The sequence below is a fragment of the Salmo salar genome, chromosome ssa11 (assembly GCF_905237065.1).
Source record: "Salmo salar chromosome ssa11, Ssal_v3.1, whole genome shotgun sequence".
Lineage (NCBI taxonomy): Eukaryota > Metazoa > Chordata > Actinopteri > Salmoniformes > Salmonidae > Salmo > Salmo salar.
Genome location: NC_059452.1, coordinates 96,213,363 through 96,227,474, shown reverse-complemented (window position 1 = coordinate 96,227,474; position 14,112 = coordinate 96,213,363).

Genomic DNA, 14,112 nt, shown 5'->3' with positions numbered 1-14,112 from the left:
TGTATGGAGAGGAACAGGGGATGAGCTGTATGGGACAGAACAGGGGATGAGCTGTATGGAGAGGAACAGGGGATGAGCTGTATGGGACAGAACAGGGGATGAGCTGTATGGAGAGGAACAGGGGATGAGCTGTATGGAGAGGAACAGGGGATGAGCTGTATGGAGAGGAACAGGGGATGAGCTGTATGGAGAGGAACAGGGGATGAGCTGTATGGAGAGGAACAGGGGATGAGCCGTATGGAGAGGAACAGGGGATGAGCCGTATGGAGAGGAACAGGGGATGAGCCGTATGGAGAGGAACAGGGGATGAGCCGTATGGAGAGGAACAGGGGATGAGCCGTATGGAGAGGAACAGGGGATGAGCCGTATGGAGAGGAACAGGGGATGAGCCGTATGGAGAGGAACAGGGGATGAGCTGTATGGAGAGGAACAGGGGATGAGCCGTATGGAGAGGAACAGGGGATGAGCTGTATGGAGAGGAACAGGGGATGAGCCGTATGGAGAGGAACAGGGGATGCGCTGTATGGAGAGGAACAGGGGATGAGCTGTATGGAGAGGAACAGGGGATGAGCTGTATGGGACAGAACAGGGGATGAGCTGTATGGAGAGGAACAGGGGATGAGCTGTATGGAGAGGAACAGGGGATGAGCTGTATGGAGAGGAACACGGGATGAGCCGTATGGAGAGGCACAGGGGATGAGCCGTATGGAGAGGAACAGGGGATGAGCCGTATGGAGAGGAACAGGGGATGAGCTGTATGGAGAGGAACAGGGGATGAGCCGTATGGGACAGGAACAGGGGATGAGCTGTATGGAGAGGAACAGGGGATGAGCCGTATGGAGAGGGACAGGGGATGAGCTGTATGGAGAGGAACAGGGGATGAGCCGTATGGAGAGGAACAGGGGATGAGCTGTATGGAGAGGAACAGGGGATGAGCTGTATGGAGAGGAACAGGGGATGAGCTGTATGGAGAGGAACAGGGGATGAGCTGTATGGAGAGGAACAGGGGATGAGCTGTATGGAGAGGAACAGGGGATGAGCTGTATGGAGAGGAACAGGGGATGAGCTGTATGGAGAGGAACAGGGGATGAGCTGTATGGAGAGGAACAGGGGATGAGCTGTATGGAGAGGAACAGGGGATGAGCTGTATGGAGAGGAACAGGGGATGAGCCGTATGGAGAGGAACAGGGGATGAGCTGTATGGAGAGGAACAGGGGATGAGCCGTATGGAGAGGAACAGGGGATGAGCTGTATGGGACAGAACAGGGGATGAGCTGTATGGAGAGGAACAGGGGATGAGCTGTATGGAGAGGAACAGGGGATGAGCTGTATGGAGAGGAACAGGGGATGAGCTGTATGGGACAGAACAGGGGATGAGCTGTATGGAGAGGAACAGGGGATGAGCTGTATGGAGAGGAACAGGGGATGAGCTGTATGGAGAGGAACAGGGGATGAGCCGTATGGAGAGGAACAGGGGATGAGCCGTACGGAGAGGAACAGGGGATGAGCTGTATGGAGAGGAACAGGGGATGAGCTGTATGGAGAGGAACAGGGGATGAGCTGTATGGGACAGAACAGGGGATGAGCTGTATGGAGAGGAACAGGGGATGAGCTGTATGGGACAGAACAGGGGATGAGCTGTATGGAGAGGAACAGGGGATGAGCTGTATGGAGAGGAACAGGGGATGAGCTGTATGGAGAGGAACAGGGGATGAGCCGTATGGAGAGGAACAGGGGATGAGCTGTATGGAGAGGAACAGGGGATGAGCCGTATGGAGAGGAACAGGGGATGAGCAGTATGGAGAGGAACAGGGGATGAGCTGTATGGAGAGGAACAGGGGATGAGCTGTATGGGACAGAACAGGGGATGAGCTGTATGGAGAGGAACAGGGGATGAGCTGTATGGGACAGAACAGGGGATGAGCTGTATGGAGAGGAACAGTGGATGAGCTGTATGGAGAGGGACAGGGGATGAGCTGTATGGAGAGGAACAGGGGATGAGCTGTATGGGACAGAACAGGGGATGAGCTGTATGGAGAGGAACAGGGGATGAGCTGTATGGAGAGGAACAGGGGATGAGCCGTATGGAGAGGAACAGGGGATGAGCAGTATGGAGAGGAACAGGGGATGAGCTGTATGGAGAGGAACAGGGGATGAGCTGTATGGAGAGGAACAGGGGATGAGCTGTATGGAGAGGAACAGGGGATGAGCTGTATGGGACAGAACAGGGGATGAGCTGTATGGAGAGGAACAGGGGATGAGCTGTATGGAGAGGAACAGGGGATGAGCTGTATGGAGAGGAACAGGGGATGAGCCGTATGGAGAGGAACAGGGGATGAGCCGTACGGAGAGGAACAGGGGATGAGCTGTATGGAGAGGAACAGGGGATGAGCTGTATGGAGAGGAACAGGGGATGAGCTGTATGGGACAGAACAGGGGATGAGCTGTATGGAGAGGAACAGGGGATGAGCTGTATGGGACAGAACAGGGGATGAGCTGTATGGAGAGGAACAGGGGATGAGCTGTATGGAGAGGAACAGGGGATGAGCTGTATGGAGAGGAACAGGGGATGAGCCGTATGGAGAGGAACAGGGGATGAGCTGTATGGAGAGGAACAGGGGATGAGCCGTATGGAGAGGAACAGGGGATGAGCAGTATGGAGAGGAACAGGGGATGAGCTGTATGGAGAGGAACAGGGGATGAGCTGTATGGGACAGAACAGGGGATGAGCTGTATGGAGAGGAACAGGGGATGAGCTGTATGGAGAGGAACAGGGGATGAGCTGTATGGAGAGGAACAGGGGATGAGCTGTATGGGACAGAACAGGGGATGAGCTGTATGGAGAGGAACAGGGGATGAGCTGTATGGAGAGGAACAGGGGATGAGCCGTATGGAGAGGAACAGGGGATGAGCAGTATGGAGAGGAACAGGGGATGAGCTGTATGGAGAGGAACAGGGGATGAGCTGTATGGAGAGGAACAGGGGATGAGCTGTATGGAGAGGAACAGGGGATGAGCTGTATGGGACAGAACAGGGGATGAGCTGTATGGGACAGAACAGGGGATGAGCTGTATGGAGAGGAATAGTACACTCACTACCTGCTGGTCAGATTCCAACGGCAGAACTGACCGGTCTGTGACAAGAACCGCTCTGGATATCTGCCTGTGAAATGAGAAGATGGATGAAAGAGAGGAAAGGGGAGGGAGGACATAAGAAAAACAGCAGCACCAATATTAGATTATTACTGCACTGTTTTCCTTTTATCTCTGTTCTTTGTTGTGGTAGATTTTGGCTGTGAGACAGTCCAGTCTAGGTCATGCTACAACAGAACAGTGGCTGGGTTGGTTCTGGCCAGCCGGGCCTGTCATTCTGCGCTGCTGTCTTTAAGAGCATTAGTCATGCTCTAATTGGGGTCAGTGGTGTAAATGTCAAGGTCTCCATTGACGCAGGCAGGCAGGCAGGCAGGCAGGCAGGCAGGCAGGCAGACAGACAGACAGACAGACAGACAGACAGACAGACAGACAGACAGACAGACAGACAGACAGACAGACAGACAGACAGACAGACAGACAGACAGACAGACAGACAGACAGACAGACAGACAGACAGACAGACAGACAGACAGACAGACAGACAGACAGACAGACAGACAGACAGACAGACAGACAGACAGGAGCGGTGTGGTGGGCAGAGCAGAGCCCAGTCACCTGCAGCTGGGTCTGTGGAGTGTGTCTGGGATAAGAGGCAGGCAGGCAGGCAGGCAGACAGACAGACAGGAGCGGTGTGGTGGGCAGAGCAGAGCCCAGTCACCTGCAGCTGGGTCTGTGGAGTGTGTCTGGGATAAGAGGCAGGCAGGCAGGCAGGCAGGCAGACAGACAGGAGCGGTGTGGTGGGCAGAGCAGAGCCCAGTCACCTGCAGCTGGGTCTGTGGAGTGTGTCTGGGATAAGAGGCAGGCAGGCAGGCAGGCAGACAGACAGACAGGAGCGGTGTGGTGGGCAGAGCAGAGCCCAGTCACCTGCAGCTGGGTCTGTGGAGTGTGTCTGGGATAAGAGGCAGGCAGGCAGGCAGGCAGGCAGGAGCGGTGTGGTGGGCAGAGCAGAGCCCAGTCACCTGCAGCTGGGTGTGTGGAGTGTGTCTGGGATAATCAGCCCTTTCACCATGAGGCCACTGAAACTGTCCCACAACATAAAGACCTGAGGAAAGATCCCTCTTATCGGCATTGAGACCCTCCTCCCAAGTTGACTGCAAGGAGAAATGCCACCTCTATGTAGGCTATGCACTGTTCTCACAAATGAAGCCTGAAACAGTGAGTGAGAGCAGCATCAACGAATATGAAGGGAAGGTGATGAGGAGTACTGGAAGCCAATCTCACCTGGAATAGGTGTTCTTCCTCTGGTCTGCCCCGATGTAGTCATGCTCCACCACAAAGTGACTGCAACTGATTCTCTGGCCATGAGTGTCAATCACAGTTTTGCACCTGGAACAAGGAAAAACTGAATGAAATGGGCCTAGTGAAAATATGTTGCTGCTGTTTTCATTTACATCCATTGAAAAACACATAAAAATAAAAAGGGGTAACGCTTAATAAAAACGTCATTGTTATAACAAACACCTATGAAACTTAGCTGTATGTATGATTCATGACACAGGTTTAATTAAAGACCTCTGTCAGGAAAGGGAGTTGGCATCTGTGCCTAAGAACATTACAGTCTATAGTCCAGCACAAAAGAGAAGTATTGTTTTGGCAGCTTCTCAATGCACCAACGTCAAAACACACATCCAAATGGCCTGGGCCGATTCACTCATCTTTATAAGAAAATCCAGAGCTGGATGCCGTCTCTTTTATTAACAAAACAATGCCAGCACAAAACAGAACCCACAAAATTAGCCAGATTGGTGCCATCTGAGTTAGCTGGGGGGGAAACTGGGTGCAGTCCTCTCTGCACCCCCAGTCCTCTCTGCAGCCCCAGTCCTCTCTGCACCCCCAGTCCTCTCTGAGCCCGCAGTCCTCTCTGCGCCTGCAGTCCTCCCTGCGCCCCCAGTCCTCCCTGCGCCCCCAGTCCTCTCTGAGCCCCCCAGTCCTCTCTGAGCCCCCAGTCCTCTCTGAGCCCCCAGTCCTCTCTGAGCCCCCAGTCCTCTCTGAGCCCCCAGTCCTCTCTGAGCCCCCAGTCCTCTCAGAGCCCCCAGTCCTCTCTGAGCCCCCAGTCCTCTCTGATCCCCCAGTCCTCTCTGATCCCCCAGTCCTCTCTGATCCCCCAGTCCTCTCTGATCCCCCAGTCCTCTCTGAGCCCCCAGTCCTCTCTGATCCCCCAGTCCTCTCTGATCCCCCAGTCCTCTCTGAGCCCCCAGTCCTCTCTGATCCCCCCAGTCCTCTCTGATCCCCCAGTCCTCTCTGAGCCCCCAGTCCTCTCTGATCCCCCAGTCCTCTCTGATCCCCCAGTCCTCTCTGATCCCCCAGTCCTCTCTGATCCCCCAGTCCTCTCTGATCCCCCAGTCCTCTCTGCAGCCCCCAGTCCTCTCTGAGCCCCCAGTCCTCTCTGAGCCCCCAGTCCTCTCAGAGCCCCCAGTCCTCTCAGAGCCCCCAGTCCTCTCTGAGCCCCCAGTCCTCTCTGATCCCCCAGTCCTCTCAGAGCCCCCAGTCCTCTCTGATCCCCCAGTCCTCTCTGATCCCCCAGTCCTCTCTGAGCCCCCAGTCCTCTCTGATCCCCCAGTCCTCTCTGATCCCCCAGTCCTCTCTGGTCCCCCAGTCCTCTCTGATCCCCCAGTCCTCTCAGAGCCCCCAGTCCTCTCTGATCCCCCAGTCCTCTCAGAGCCCCCAGTCCTCTCTGATCCCCCCAGTCCTCTCAGAGCCCCCAGTCCTCTCTGATCCCCCAGTCCTCTCTGATCCCCCAGTCCTCTCTGAGCCCCCAGTCCTCTCTGAGCCCCCAGTCCTCTCTGATCCCCCAGTCCTCTCTGATCCCCCAGTCCTCTCTGAGCCCCCAGTCCTCTCTGCGCCCCAGTCCTCTCTGAGCAGCAGCGGCAGTGTGACCTTACTGCCTTGCTCGTCTCAGACAGAGGGGAAACGGTGGGGAATCTCACTGCTTGTTATGTCAAGAGTTATAAATGTGCTTTATAGGGCTCATTATCCAAACTAATGGGCTAGGGGTGACATCCTTGAAATGGACTTCCACAATAAAGGAGAAGGCAAGCTGCACTCCAAAACGCCCTCTCCCACCCCACTCCAAACCACACCCCTCCGAATAATCCACGCCTCGGAGAGATTGACTGAAGGATGGACTGTTTATGTAATTGAAGATGTATTTACTAGGAGAGGGCTTGGCAGTGGGCGCTGGCAGTTCAAATCAATCCTAAACCAATGGAGTGAGATGTGGGATATAGGAGATGGGATCGCTGGTTTTTAAACAAAAATACTGCACACTCTGGAAAGTACCTTCACAAGTGGTATATAATAGCAATAAGACCTGAGGGGGTGTGGTATTTGGCCAATATACCACGGCTTTCAGCCAATCAGCATTCAGGGCTTGAACCACCCAGTTTATATAGAAGAAGTAGAAATGATGGGTCGATAATGTGAATGGAGGTGTTTCAACACTATTCTATATCCTCTGTCATCCACACACCTGTAGACATAATCTGGGAATAACCCTCAAACTAACCACTAATCTATATCCTCTGTCATCCACACACCTGTAGACATAACCCTCAAACTAACCACTAATCTATATCCTCTGTCATCCACACACCTGTAGACATAACCCTCAAACTAACCACTAATCTATATCCTCTGTCATCCACACACCTGTAGACATAACCCTCAAACTAACCACTAATCTATATCCTCTGTCATCCACACACCTGTAGACATAACCCTCAAACTAACCACTAATCTATATCCTCTGTCATCCACACACCTGTAGACATAACCCTCAAACTAACCACTAATCTATATCCTCTGTCATCCACACACCTGTAGACATAACCCTCAAACTAACCACTAATCTATATCCTCTGTCATCCACACACCTGTAGACATAACCCTCAAACTAACCACTAATCTATATCCTCTGTCATCCACACACCTGTAGACATAACCCTCAAACTAACCACTAATCTATATCCTCTGTCATCCACACACCTGTAGACATAACCCTCAAACTAACCACTAATCTATATCCTCTGTCATCCACACACCTGTAGACATAACCCTCAAACTAACCACTAATCTATATCCTCTGTCATCCACACACCTGTAGACATAACCCTCAAACTAACCACTAATCTATATCCTCTGTCATCCACACACCTGTAGACATAACCCTCAAACTAACCACTAATCTATATCCTCTGTCATCCACACACCTGTAGACATAACCTGGGAATAAACCTCAAACTAAACACTAATGGTAGCTCTAATGATTACTGACCCCCTACCCAGAAAGCCACAGCCGGGCAGGCTTTATTTATCATAACTATAAAGGGTTCATAAAACATGCAGATCCTATCCATAGCAATCAGGGTCACAGCCTTGTACACAGCCATGCAGTTCTGATTTTGATCAACATCTCAACCGGAAGGAACTCTTTACTGTGGCAGAGTAGTGAACCAAACTAACTCCACCCATGACCTACATTACAGTCACAAATAGTCAAGTTTTCTTCTGTTGTTTATTTATTTACTACATCTACTCACTTCCAGTTGAGATGGCTATGATAAGTACAATCCCACTGGGCACAACACGTCATTTCAATGTGGAGAATATTGGGTAATATTTGGTTGAGATGTTGATCAATGAGATTCTAACCTATTTTCATCCACTCAAAAAGACAGCCCCAAAAAAGTTTGTTGAATTCCCAATGTGTTATTACTATGCTTTCAACCATCTAAAAGCACAACAAACTTCCAATGGGAATACAACGTCAGATATTTTTAAAGGAGAAGTTTCTACTGCTGGGAAAGTTCCATCTGCGCCACTGGCTTAATCCCATTCTTTAACTTTCTGAATGAGATAGAGACGTGAATACAACTTATAATTTGTTAACAATTGAATAGACTATTTGCCATATTACAAAAGTGCTACTGAATTGTGTTTTGTTGTCAACGCAACCAAATATCACCATTTGAAGGAGATGTATCTTCTGATTGGATAGCTCCATCTGAGCCACTTAGTCTGGCTTTAATTCCAGTTAGTCTACATATTAATCATTTATATGTTGTTTTCCCATCTCCATTTCAACCAAAAATCTAACTTAAAAAATAGGACTAAATAAAATCAAACCTTAAATGCTGTAACGTTCATCGTATGGAGTAGACCAAGGCATAGCGGGTTGAGTGCTCATATTTACTTTTATTGAACGCTTACAAAAACAAAACAAGAAAACGAACGAACGACAAACAGTCTTGCAGGCTAAACACAGCAATGCAAAAACAACTTCCCACAAAAGATAGGTGAAAAAAGGGCTACCTAAGTATGACTCCCAATCAGCAACAACCATGTACAGCTGTTCCTGATTGAGAGCCATACCAGGCCAACAAAGAAATACACAACATAGAAAAACCATAGAAATACAAAACATAGAACACTACCCAAAAACCCTGGAACACATAAAACAAACACCCCTTTTACATAAATACATATCCCAACAAACCCCGAACCACATAAAACAAACACCCCCTGCCACGTCCTGACCAAACTACAATAACAAATAAACCCTTTACTGGTCAGGACGTGACAAATGCACTTTACATAGTTTGATTAGATGTTTCATTATTCTTTGGCTTTGATTTTTGGTCAAGTTGGAAACGTGAATCCAACATATTTATTATTAACTTGTAGATTCCATTAGAAATCAACTGAAGCTTGAAACCCCAGGCCTACAGTATATGTACTGTCTGTTTTTAGTTGAATCCTGGGCTGAATTTAAACAATAGCTGTTGATGACTTCCCAAATGCTACTGTATATAGGCCTAAATAGCATAATTGATTATATACTGTATGATTGATAACATATGGTTACATTTCATTTGCTCTATTTAACCTACCCTTTCGAATGACTTCTTTAGCAACAGTGATTCTATATTGTGAAGATTTCTCAACAATCATTCTCACGATAGAACATTGGTTATATATTCAGTGAGAGATATTAAAGCTAGGCTTGGTTAAAACCCTGGACAGGACAGCTGTAGATAGATCATCTCTCCAGTAGGAGGTTCTGCCCAGCCTGTAGTTTTTTCTTATAGTGGATATTACGTTGAAGATCTGACGTTGATTCAAAATACAAATTCAACGTAATTTATACAAGGTTTGTCTGTTGAAAATTGGTTACCATGATGACATAATCCTATGGTTAAAAATGTACCCTCAAAACAACAGATTACGTTGATTAGTTTTTTCAAATCCAATGTATTTTCCACATCATCTAACTTTGATTTAACCCATTTGTACCCAGTGGAATTAGACTATGATCAAAGGGCATTAACACCAAGGGATAGATAGTGACAGGAGAAGTCAGAGAGAGGAGGGACTGTCAGAGTGAAAAGTCTGGACAGTTGAGTCTGGACAGTTGAGTCAGGACAGACAGAAAGAGACAGACATAGAGAGACAGACAGAGTGTCACGTCCTGACCAGAAAAAGGGGTTATTTGTTATTGTAGTTTGGTCAGGGCGTGGCAGGGGGTGTTTGTTGTGTGTGTTTCGGGTTTTTTGGTTTATGTTCTACATTTTCTATTTCTGTTCTCCGTCCAGAGCTTCCGGCGACAGTTCCCCGTCCAGAGCTTCCAGCGATGTCCCACAGTCCGGAGCCTGCAAAGACGGCCCACAGTCCGGAACCTGCAGAGATGGCCCACAGTCCGGAGCCTGCAGAGACGGCCCACAGTCCGGAGCCTGCAGAGACGGCCCACAGTCCGGAGCCTGCAGAGACGGCCCACAGTCCGGAGCCTGCAGAGACGGCCCACAGTCCGGAGCCTGCAGAGACGGCCCACAGTCCGGAGCCTGCAGAGACGCTCCTCAGCCCTGAGTCTCCAGCGACGCTCCTCATCCCTGAATCTCCAGCGACGCTCCTCAGCCCTGAGTCTCCAGCGATGCTCCTCAGCCCTGAATCTCCAGCGACGCTCCTCAGCCCTGAGTCTCCAGCGACGCTCCTCAGCCCTGAATCTCCAGCGACGCTCCTCAGCCCTGAGTCTCCAGCGACGCTCCTCAGCCCTGAGTCTCCAGCGACGCTCCTCAGCCCTGAGTCTCCAGCGACGCACCTCAGCCCTGAGCCTTCAGCGGGGATGGGCAGGTTAGAATGGGGACTAAGGTCAGAGCTAGAGCCACCTCCGTAGTTGGAGGATTGGGGGGGGGGATGTAGCACGGGAGCCGTCGTTGACGGTGGCCACCCTCCCTTCCCTCCCTTTATGTTTGGGGTTAATTTTTTGTGGGGATTTTTGTTTTGAGGTGCATTCGGGGTCTGCACCTTTCGGGGGGGGGGGGTACTGTCACGTCCTGACCAGAAAAAGGGGTTATTTGTTATTGTAGTTTGGTCAGGGCATGGCAAGGGGTGTTTGTTTTGTGTGTTTCGGGGTGTTTTGGTTTATGTTCTACATTTTCTATTTCTGTGTTTATCTAGTTTTTCTATTTCTATGTTGGGGTTTTGGTAGGACCTTCAATTAGAGGCAGCTGGTTGTCGTTGCCTCCAATTGGAGGCCATATTTAGTTGGGTTAGTTTTCTCTTGTGTTTTGTGGGTGGTTGTTTCCAGTATAGTCTGTGCACCGTTTTGGACTGTTTTCGTCGTTTGTTTTGTTTAAGTGTTTTGTTCTTTAATAAATAAGAAGATGAGCACTTTACCCGCTGCATTTTGGTCCACTCCTTACGACGACCGTGACACAGAGAGAGACAGACAGAGAGAGACTGAGAGATACAGACAGAGAGATACAGACAGAGAGAGACAAAGAGAGACAAAGAGAGACACAGAGAGACACAGGCAGAGACAGAGAGAGACAGGCAGAGACAGGCCGACCGACGTGGGGTGGAGGTGACTCCTGTTGTAGTCAGAAGGTGCAGGTCCAGGACAGGACAGAGGAGTGGCAGCTGGAATCAAATCAAATCAAATCAAATGTATTTATATAGCCCTTCGTACATCAGCTGATATCAATGAATGTTAGGCCACATCATCTACTGCATTATTCATCTCCCTCTACCCTTTCAGCTTTATGTATGTAATAGAAGGAGACATAAGGAGGTAATTTATGACGCCGGTGAAATTAAAATCATTGTTCAGCCTGGCAGACACCTTGCCTGTATTTTTACCTTCAAAACACTTTTTTCCTCCGATGATGTATTATGCTTGCCTTGACCAAGGAGCAGAGTGGACACCTGTGTGGCACGCGGAGAGCAGAGCGGCCCTCTCAGCCATGCGGCCCTCTCAGACATGCCTCACTGCTGGCTTATGGACTGCTCTCCACTGCTGACTGACAGGGTCTCGAATCAACTTCAACCTCACTCTAACCCCTTTACACATGGAAAACTAGCAGAGACCGCTGCTTCTGACCCAGGTCTGTGCTTTAGCGCTTGCCATTGACGTTGCACATATCAATTGGTCAGTGGGTGGCTTCGCAGAGCGTTGGGTAGTAAGTAGATATAAACATGAACCATGGCCACTCCAGGTGTCACGTCCTGACCAGTAAAAGGGGTTGTTTGTTATTATAGTTTGGTCACGGCGTGTATAAGGGGGTGTTTGTTTAGGGTGTTTCGGGGTGTTTTGGTTTATGTTCTATGTTAGTGTATTTCTATGTTCGTTCTATTTGTTCTATTTCTATGCATAGTTTATTGGGTTGACCTTCAATTGGAGGCAGCTGTTCCTCGTTGCCTCTAATTGAAGGTCCTATTTAATACAGATGTTTTTGTCATGGGATTTGTGGGTAGTTGTTTCTCTGTATAGTCATTTTGTCCTTACGAGACTGGTTTTTCGTTGTTGTTTTGATTAAGTGTTTTGTATCACGTTTCTTTATAAATAAAGAAGAAGATGAGCACTTACATTCCCGCTGCGTTTTGGTCCACTCCATACGACGAACGTGACAGAACTACCCACCACCAACAGACCAAGCAGCGGAGGATGGAGCAGCAAAGCTATTTGGAATCGTGGACATGGGAGGAAATTTTGGATGGGGCAGGACCTTGGCACCAGGCTGGGGAGTACCGTCGACCTAAGGAGGAGCTGGAGGCAGCCAAGGCGGAGCGGCGCCATTATGAGGCATTATACGCACAGATTAGCAAGTGTGAGAGGCAGCCCCAATAAATGTTGGGGGGGGGGTGGCACACGGGAAGAGTGGCTAGGTCAGGTAATAGACCTAAGCCAACTCCCTGTGCTTATTATGGGGAGCAGAGGATCAAGAGAGCACCGTGCTATGCGGAAGTGCGCACGATCACGCCCATGTGCACGCACAGTCCGGTGCCAGCGATCCCAGCCCCTCGCAAGTGCCGTGCTAGAGTGAGCACTCAGCCAGAAGGGGTTGTGTGCTCCAGACCTCCAGTGCTTACTCATGGCCCAGTGTATCCAGTTCCCGCTCCTCGCACTAGCCTTGTGGTGCGTGTCCCTAGTCTGGCGCCTCCAGTACCAGCCCCATGCACTAGGCTTCCAGTGTGCAGTCCCCGTCCAGAGCTTCCGACGACAGTTCCCCGTCTAGAGCTTCCAACAACAGTTCCCCATCCAGAGCTTCCGGCGACAGTTCCCCGTCCAGAGCTTCCGGCGACAGTGCCCCGTCTAGAGCTTCCGGCGACAGTTTCCCGTCCAGTGCTTCCAGCGATGTTCTACAGTCCGGAGCCTGCAGAGACGGCCCACAGTCCGGAGCCTGCAGAGACGGCCCACAGTCCGGAGCCAGCGGAGACGGCCCACAGTCCGGAGCCAGCGGAGACGGCCCACAGTTCAGAGCCTGCAGAGACGGCCCACAGTTCGGAGCCTGCATAGACGGCCCACAGTTCGGAGCCTGCAGAGACGGCCCACAGTTCGGAGCCGGCAGATACGGCCTACAGTCCGGAACCGGCGCAGCCAGGGTCGCCCTACAGTCCGGAACCGGCGCAGCCAGAGTCGCCCTCCAGTCCGGAGCTCCCAGAGTCGCCCTCCAGTCCGAGGTCTCCAGCGATGTGCATCAGCCCGAGGTCTCCAGCGACGTGCCTCAGCCCGAGGTCTCCAGCGACGCGCCTTAGCCCTGAGTCTTCAGCGGGGGTGGACAGGTTAGGTTGGGGACAAAGGCCGGGGCCTGAGCCACCTCCATAGTTGGAGGATTGGGGAGGTGGGGGGTGTAGCACGGGAGCCGTCAGTGACGGTAGCCACCCTCCCTTCCCTCCCTTTAGTTTGGGATTATTTTTTGATTGTTTTGGGGGTTATTGTATTAGGTTTTGTTTTGTTTTTTCAGGTGCATCCGGGATCTGCACCTTTGGGGGGGGGGGGGGTACTGTCACGTCCTGACCAGTAAAAGGGGTTGTTTGTTATTATAGTTTGGTCAGGGCGTGGCAGGGGGTGTTTGTTTAGGGTGTTTCGGGGTGTTTTGGTTTATGTTCTATGTTAGTGTATTTCTATGTTCGTTCTATTTGTTCTATTTCTATGCATAGTTTATTGGGTTGCCCTTCAATTGGAGGCAGCTGTTTCTCGTTGCCTCTAATTGAAGGTCCTATTTAATAGAGGTGTTTTTGTCATGGGATTTGTGGGTAGTTGTTTGTCTGTATAGTCATTTTGTCCTTACGAGACTGGTTTTTCGTTGTTGTTTTGATTAAGTGTTTTGTATCACGTTTCTTTATAAATAAAGAAGAAGATGAGCACTTACATTCCCGCTGCGTTTTGGTCCACTCCATACGACGAACGTGACACTAGGAAATCCCAGTCTCTGGGCCGTGTTTTAGCGTGGGTATGTGAGAGAGAGAGAGTAGAGTAGAGAGAGAGAGAGTAGAGAATGTAGAGAGAGTAAAGAGAGAGAGAGAGTAAAGAGAGTAGAGTAGAGAGAGAGAGAGAGAGAGTAGAGTAGAGAGAGAGAGAGAGAGAGAGAGAGAAGAGTAGAGAAAGAGTGTAGAGAGTGTAGAGAGTGTAGAGAGAGAGTAGAGAGAGAGGTAGAGAGAGAGAATAGAGTGAGTAGAGAGAGAG